Here is an 8,631-nt window from a genome sequence, read left to right on the forward strand (position 1 = left end):
AAGGTGGAGTCCCTCACATATAATAGGCATCTAATGCACAGTGGCATTAAAACAATGCTGTCTTCATGGTAAATTGTAGGACAAACCACTGGCTGCTTTATGGTAGGATTTGAGTGGAGTATCTCATCAGCCACCTTGAGTAACTTCATGAGAGTTCCTTTCCAAAGTTATCTTTTGGTTTAAATTCAACCTCGTTATTGGCTTTAGTTTGAGCAAAGGACTGACTTGAGTCTTTGAAGTTTTCACAGTGGGATTTTGATTTTATACTATAGCTCTTTGTTGCCCACTTATCCTTGTTTTCAATTGTGTACTATTTTTAGTTTTTCTTAAATCCATGCCTATCTTTACTGTTTAAATGCAAAACAGACAACAGTAAAGCCTAGAAGAACATCATAGGAAAACCATGGCCAAATGTAATACTTTCCTTTTTCATGGTTAACTCTGCCCACATCCCTTCTGAAATTGATCTGATGATCTTTCTCTCCTGGCAAAGAAAGAAGCCTTTGCTCTTGGCTTCAGCTGACAAGAATATATTGGAGGCTTATACTGGTGTTAAAAACCAGTTGTCTGGCTAAATTTGGAGACCCAGGGAGAGCATAGAGCAATATGTGATAGGAGCACAGATTGTGGAGCCAGACAGCCAAGATCCGAATCCCAGCTATGCTGCTCACTAGTTGTATGATCTTGAGCAAGTTACTTAATATCATTGTCTCAGTTTCCTTACTTATAAAGGTTCATGCCCAGGCAGTAAGATGCTATACTCAAAAGGGACAATTTAAAAGAGTTTAATAAAAGGAATATTTACAAAGATGTGAGCAGGCTTAAGAAAAACTAGCAAGGGATAATAAAACACTTTGACAATAAAAAAACCTCACCGTTCCTAGGTAAAAGGGCAAGGGGAGAGAGAGCAATAACTCTTAGGAGAGTTGTTGCTTTACGAGTGGGCTAGCTATGGAAGTTGTGAACTTTGGTAGAGAAAAACATGTATTGTCAATCCACGGCCTGGTGAAAAGGAAGCTGATAAAGTAAAAATATTGACCTTGGGTTTCCCTGGTGGCGCAGTGGTTAAGAGTCCGCCTGCTGATGCAGGGGACATGGGTTCGTGTCCCGGTCTGGGAAGATCCCACATGCTGCGGAGTGGCTGGGCCTGTGAGCCATGGCCTCTGAGCCTGCACGTCCAGAGCCTGTGCTCTGCAGCGGGAGAGGCCACAACAGTGAGAGGCCCGCGTACTGCAAAAAAAAAATATTGACCTTTCTCTCCTCCCACTCTCTAATATATTGCTGGTATCTCCCAGTGGCTGGATTCAGTGATAAGCCTGGGGACAAGGAGCCTGATGCAGAGTAAAGAATGGAGGGCACTGGATGTAGAGTGGATAAGAGGCAATGTTCAGCAGAGTAATAGTACCTATCTTGTAGAATTTTTATAAAAATTAAATGAGTAAATATCTGTAAAGCACTAAGAAGTATGCATTATATAATGTTTTTGTTTTGGTCAAAAACATTTACTATTACCTTTATTAATACCGATAACTTCATATGTTATCAGGCCCAAAGACAGCTCAAGATTCTGTAGGAACATGATTGTCTCATCTTTAGACTAATTTGAAATCTCTATGATGAGATTTAGGAACAAGAAGCTGGAATCTGTGAATACCAAGATGTGCCGGTAGACCTTAGGAAGGAATAGGGTGTCCGTTAGCTCACGTATTTTAGCCAGGACTACACTGGCTATTTTACCTTGATTTTTCTTTAATGGCAGGTGCTCACCTTAAAGATGAAACTGTGGTCAGGATGGGTGGAAGAAAAAGATGGAAATGTAGAAATTGTCTGACTTAGTGCCTCAAGTTAAAAGGAGAGCAGGGTCCTAGTGGAAATTGGTCAACTTTGATGGACATGACGTTATCAGGAGGTATGAGCGCAAGCACATGTCTGTACTAACAAATCAGTTTTAATTAAGCATCTACTCGTATGCAGGCAATGTGCTGTATGGGTGGCACAGGTGGGGATACTCCACAGTCCCAGATCTTCAGGTGTCATTATTTTGTTGGGTTGCAAACACAGATCGCAAACTAACCCTACTAGGAAGACATGATAAGGTAAACATGATAAGGCTATAAATTAGTGCTAAGGAGAATAAGTGCTAGAAGATTTTGGCAGTTTGAGCCTCAGAGCAATGGCGTTAAAGACTTCATAGAAGAGATAGATTTGGGCAGGGCCTTGGTTAGAGGGTGGTTTTTATAGGCAGAAAAGAGATGGGAGGGACGTTAATGTTTATGATGGAGTTGAGAGGTGGAAATATGTACAAAAGGACATATATTCAGGACAAGGCAAATGAGACTAGTCCAACAGAAACAACTGGAGAGAAAACAAGACTAAGTTTGAAGAGGTAACACAGACCCAGAAAACTTCAGATTTTGAACACAAGGCCAAGAATTTTGTCATTTCCTATTTTCTATTCAGCTAAAGACATAGGCTGAGGAGTTCGATTTCCATTTTGGCTTCAGATACAAACATGAGCACATTATTTCTGGACTACCTATATTTGAATCAATGACTAGCACAGAGAAATCCATGCATGCTAACTGGTTCATGCACACTATGTATTTTCTGATTTGTTGTTTGGCGTTTATTGATCCCTCTCAACTTTCTATCTACTCTCTGATACAAAGTGAAGTCAATGTAACTATATTAGAATTGATCTTGTATTCAAAATGCTGACCTCAAGCCAATACTAATGGATTGGGGATACAGAACCGAGGGCGGACATGAGTGCCTGTCAGTCCTGCACTGGGAATGACATTGTTTGGAGTGATGAAGTACAGGATAAGAGAAGGCTGCCATCTTGTAGTCAATCTGCTCAGTTAATACACGTGGCACTAAGAGCTTGTGAAGTCAATAAGCATGGGTGAGTGCTTCTGCCTTGCTTCTCTTTTTCTCAGACTTGGAACTATCCCAATTGATACTAGGAAACAGCAAAGCAAGACCTTCCAGTGCCATTCAGTTCAGTGGAAGGTTGTGTCAAACCTGTTACCTCACTGTGCTTAGAAGTTGTAGGGGACAGTTGTTCATCGTGAGGTAGATACTGCCATTGTGAAGATTTCTCAGAAGGCAAACAGCCCAGGAGTAAAAAATGAGGGGAAAAAACCCAAATGTCACAAAATAGGAAACCTGAATGGAATGTTAACACATGAAAAGCTGCTTAACATTATTAACAGTAAGGGAAATACAAATTAAATTATGTTAAATTGCTGTTTCACAACCACAAAATGAATACAAGTTAGTCTGAGAATTCCAAGTGTTGACAAGAGTTTGAAGTGATAAGAACTATCATACCCTGCTGGAGGGGGTGTAAATTGGGACGACTGTTCTGAAAAACAGTGTGTCATTACCAAATACAAGTAACATGGATGAGTCCTATGGCCCACAAATTTGATTCCTAGATATATACCCAAGAGAAAGAAGTACATGTGTTTTAGGAACTATGTACAAAAAGTGCATTGCAGCATTTTCTGAAGAGCAAAGTACTAGAAGCAATTGAAAGTTGTCCACTGGCAATAAGGTAAATAAATGTTAGCATATTCATATACCACAATGAATACTATATAGCAGTGAAACTGAATGGGATGTAGCTGCATGGATCAAAATAGATGAATCTCAAAAATACAATGTCTGTTGAAAAAATAAGTCATCAAACTATAGACAGTGTGTTTCCACTTAAAATATAATGAAAAAAACTAAACAATAATATTGTTTTGTATAGATTAATATGTGTTGAAACCATTTTAAAAAGCAATGGAGGGGCTTCCCTGGTGGCGCAGTGGTTGAGAGTCCACCTGCCGATGCAGGGGACACGGGTTCGTGCCCAGGTCTGGGAAGATCCCACATGCCGCGGAGTGGCTGGGCCCGTGAGCCATGGCCGCTGAGCCTGCGCGTCCAGAGCCTGTGCTCCGCAGTGGGAGAGGCCACAACAGTGAGAGACCCGCGTACCGCAAAAAAAAAAAAAAAAAAAAAAAAAAAAGCAACAGAATGATTAATACAAAATCCAGAGTAGGAGAAAGGGAGAAAGGTGCAGTCAAGGAGTGACACAGGTACTGCTAATGTTCCATACCGAAAGCTGGGTGGTAGATACATGGTATTCCTTTTCATATTAAAATGTGAATGCATTTTCTCTCTCTCTCTCTTTTTCTCTACACATACACATATTATACAAATATATGTATATGCATGTATAAATACATGTACATATACTCATTTTTCTGTGTAAGATATATTTAATAATAAAATAAAGTTATAAGAAACTCTCTGATATCCATTACCTGCATCTGGACAGTAAGCAATTGGGTTGAGTTTTTACCCATTCAAGGAGATGCACTTGCTCTCATTCCATTGGTATAAGTTGTCCAGTTTTCACACAGAATAAACTAGAAAACAAGTTTTGCCTCTGGTTGTCTTCCCACTGTCTTCTCCCCATTACATATAAACCTTCTTGAACTACTTTTTTTCTTTTTTTTGGCCGTGCTGCACAACATGCGGGATCTTAGTTCCCGACCACAGATAGGACCCGTGCCTCCTGCAGTAGAAGCATGGAGTCTTAACCACTGGACCGCCAGGGACGTCCCTTCTTGAGCTTTCTATTCTTGCTGTTTCTTGAATTCACTTCAATCAGATTTTTGTCCCCATTTCTCCACTGAAACTGTTTTTCCCTTCTAATACCAATGACTTCCGTTAACAAACTGGGTCATTATTTCTTAGCCCTTGTCTTATTTGACATATTAGTTTTTGATGTGTAATTGATCACCTCATCGTCACTTGGCCCCGGGACACCTTTGCAGTCCTCCCTATTTTCTAGTCTATATTTTCAGTCTCCTTGGCTGATTCCTCTTCAGTTTGCAACTTCTTAATTGGAATGCCTTCTTTTTTTTTTTTTTTTGGAATGCCTTCTTAATGCATTAATTGCATTAATTGGAATGCCCCCTTTTAGTCCCATAATCTCTTCTCTGTCTGTACTCACTTCAAACAAGTCCTCAACAAGTTCCATTGTTTTAAATAAGCACCTAGATGCTGAAGGCTCTTAAAACTTTCTTTCCAGCCAAGACCTTTCAGAAACTCCAGACTTATATTCAAGTACCTTCTCAGCGTATCCACTTAGGTGTTCATAGGTATCTCAAACATAACATTTCTGTAACAAACTTTTCAATTTCATTCCCAGCCTCAATGTGCTTCTGCTTCAGCATCTCCATCAGGACATGGTGCCACCATTCACTCAGCTGTTCAAGCCCGAAACTTTAGATATGATGCTTGATTGCTTTTTTCTCACTCTCCCAGCATTCAATCCATCCTGTTGGTCTAAAGTTTAAAATCTGTTCCCCAAACTGACCACTTCTCATCATATCCATAATTACCACCGTAGTTCCAGTTTCTACAAGCTCTTACCTAAATTATTGCAGTAGGCGTTGTTCCCCTGCTTTTTCACACTTTGCTCCTTCCATCTGTTTCTCACAAAGCAGCTAGAATGAACCCTTTGAAAGACAAATCAAATGAGATTAGTCTTCCACAAAAAACCTTCCAAAGATTTCCCATCTTATTTTGATTCAAATTCAAGGTCCTTAACGTTAAACCAATGCTTTATATTTGGGCCTCTTGCTAACTCTTCAATCTTACCAACGAAGCTCTCTATCTCACTCACTCTGATCTAGCTTCACTGGCTTATTTCTCTTCCTCCTTTGTAGTAAACATGATCCTGTATTAAAACCTTTGCACTTCCTAATCCTTTTGTCTTTAGTAATCTTCCCCCAGATGTATTCAGTACTATCTCCCTCTCTTGGTTCTGGTTTCTTCCTAAACGTTGTACAAGCCTTCCTTGATCACCTGATTTAACAAAACACCACTAAAACTCTCTATTCTCCCATTATGCTTCATTTTCTTCCAGGAACTTACCATTCCTTGACATAACACTAGATACCTTTTTTGTTTGTTTGTTTGTTTCTCATTATCTGTCTCCTTCTAGAATAAAAATTTCATGGAGGCATTTGTGTCATATTTTTGATTCCACATATAAGTGATATATAGTATTTGTCTTTCTTTTTCTGACTTACTTCACTTAGTATGACAATTTCTAGGTCCATCCGTGTTGCTGCAAAGGGCATTATTTCATTCTTTTTTATGGATGAGTATTCCATTGTGTGTGTGTGTGTATATATATATATATATATATACACATATATATGTGTGTGTGTGTGTGTGTATATATATATATATATATATATATATACACACACACACACACCACATCTTCTTTATCCATTCATCTGTCAATAGACATTTAGATTGTTTCCATGTCTTGGCTACTATAAATAGTGCCACTATGATCAACTATACTTGAATAAAATAAATTTAAAAAACCATATATAAAAACAGACAAAAAAAAAATTCATGGAGGCAGAGACTATTTTTGTTCGTTACTATATGCCTAATACCCAAAATGGTGAATACTATATCATAGACACTCAATAAATATTTACTAAATGAATTAATCTATGGACCAAGTGAGTATATAGTTTAAAAGTTGATTCCCAACATTTTTTTTAAACGTATAGTATTATTTATTTATTTGGTGGCACTGGGTCTTAGTTGTGGCACATGGGCTACTTAGTTGTGTCACGTGGCCTCCTTCGTTGTGGCATGCAAACTCTTAGCTGTGGCATGAATGTGGGATCTAGTTCCCTGACCAGGGATCAAACCTGGGCTGCCTGCATTGGGAGTGTGGAGTCTTAACCACTGCACCACCAGGTGCAGATATATGTAATATCATTTTTTCCCTCTCACCTCTTATCAGAGGGGGCTCATCAGCTGCTCATAATCTCTAAGGAAATTTATGTATATTCTTGATAAATACTAGTGAGCAACTCTCCAGATAAATAATTTGAGTACATTAACATTTAAGTACTATCTTCCATTGTTGAAATCAGACTTGTTTTCTCTCTCTTTAAGTATCTTGTATTCTTACATGTGAACAAAGTTAATGATTAGGATTGACGAGTACAGACTGAGTGGTTGTGATTCTCCACTTGCTACGTGATTAGTTATTCAGCCTTCTCTCATGGTCACTATGAAAATGTGATATACACAGTAATATGCAGAGTAAGCTTGCACTCTGCTATGCTCCATATATGACCCAAGATTATGCATCATGCCAACCTTTTGACACAGAGTATTTTGATGCCTAATTGAGGGTAGGTGTAAACTATTTTTTCAATTAGCTTTTTGATAGTTTCATTTGAAATGAATTAAAATCTTGTCAAAGTTATGACATATCAACCCATTGCTGACTTGTCCAGATAGTAATATGATTTAACGAAGTTAAATTGTCACAAGATAGAGCTGGTTTTCAACAAGCTTATTTGAGAAGAACAATTGAAACACTGAATATTATAAGGAATTTAAAATATGTAAAAATCACATTTAATTGACGAGCAGCCTCTGGAAAAAAAAAACATTTCTGTTATCCCCTGAGTCTAATGTTCTTTTCATTCAGTTTCGGCCAAAGTTGGAACTGTTTGATGCTGGGCATGATGACTAAATCTCTCCTTAACCCTAGTGGTCTTTCCTTTTATTCTGGTAATGAAGGACCTCTGCAATCTCACTAAATGACTCTTCTCAAGATTTCTCTGCTTTTCTCTCCTCCACAGATCCTCTTCCACTTAAGTGATCCCACTATCTTCTTTACAAGGATTGCTCAGTTTCACTTTGAAGCCTTGACTAATAATATTTCCAACTGCTCAGTCTATAGCTTGCCTCCCCTTTTCATATATATAAATATATAAGCCTGTAGCTCAAAGTGTACCTGATTGAGGCCTCCTCCATGGAACCTTACCTGCTCCCCAGCAGGAAGGGATTTCTTCATGCTCTGAAATCGCAGAGCATGTTTATGTGTGAGCACTATACATCTGACAGTTGATCAAATACATTATTACTTTGTAATGTTAATTCTCTCTAAACACAAATGGCTGTGTGTCCCTGTGTGTATAAACTCCTAGAAGACATCTATAGTTCCTTGTTAGCAGGGACTATCTTGTAACTCCACAAAGTAGTCATACAATTCACCTTAATAGGGTTTTTCTTTCTTCTTTTTTTTTTTTGTGGTACGCGGGCCTCTCACTGTTGTGTCCTCTCCCATTGCGGAGCACAGGCTCCGGACACGCAGGCTCAGCGGCCATGGCTCACGGGCCCAGCCGCTCTGCGGCATGTGGGATCTTCCCGGACCGGGGCACGAACCCGTGTCCCCTGCATCGGCAGGCGGACTCTTAACCACTGCCCCACCAGGGAAGCCCCACCTTCACAGGTTTTTGAATATTTTTTTAGCTTTGCAACATAGCTTTACAATTCTAGTATCTGTTGCCTGCATTTAACTTACAAGGTGAGTTATTCCAGACGTATTGTTCCTCTTTACTTCTGTGGTCTTTGGGGGGCTGAGAAAGAGGCTGTGTTTCATGCTACATTTGGCTCTTTCTGACTTTTATCCCTCCAGGGTGGGGCTCCCTTCATTCAGGAAGTTTCCATTTGCCTTTTTGGCAATGAAGATGGCCTACACTACTCTTGTCATTTCCCACATGACATTTCTTATCATTCCTT

The 8,631-nt window shown here is 39.2% G+C and overlaps 1 long non-coding RNA gene across 1 annotated transcript in view; it reads left to right on the top strand.

The window, feature by feature from the left end:
• LOC125960904 (uncharacterized) overlaps nt 1–4,041 on the top strand; it is a 142,298-nt gene extending 138,257 nt beyond the window's left edge. Inside the window, exon 2 of the long non-coding RNA XR_007471056.1 lies at nt 3,867–4,041. This is a non-coding gene — a long non-coding RNA (uncharacterized LOC125960904). The remainder of the gene's footprint in view (nt 1–3,866) is intronic.
• The last annotated feature ends 4,590 nt before the right edge of the window (nt 4,042–8,631 follow it).

The sequence above is a fragment of the Orcinus orca genome, chromosome 13 (assembly GCF_937001465.1).
Source record: "Orcinus orca chromosome 13, mOrcOrc1.1, whole genome shotgun sequence".
NCBI classification, from domain to species: Eukaryota; Metazoa; Chordata; class Mammalia; order Artiodactyla; family Delphinidae; genus Orcinus; species Orcinus orca.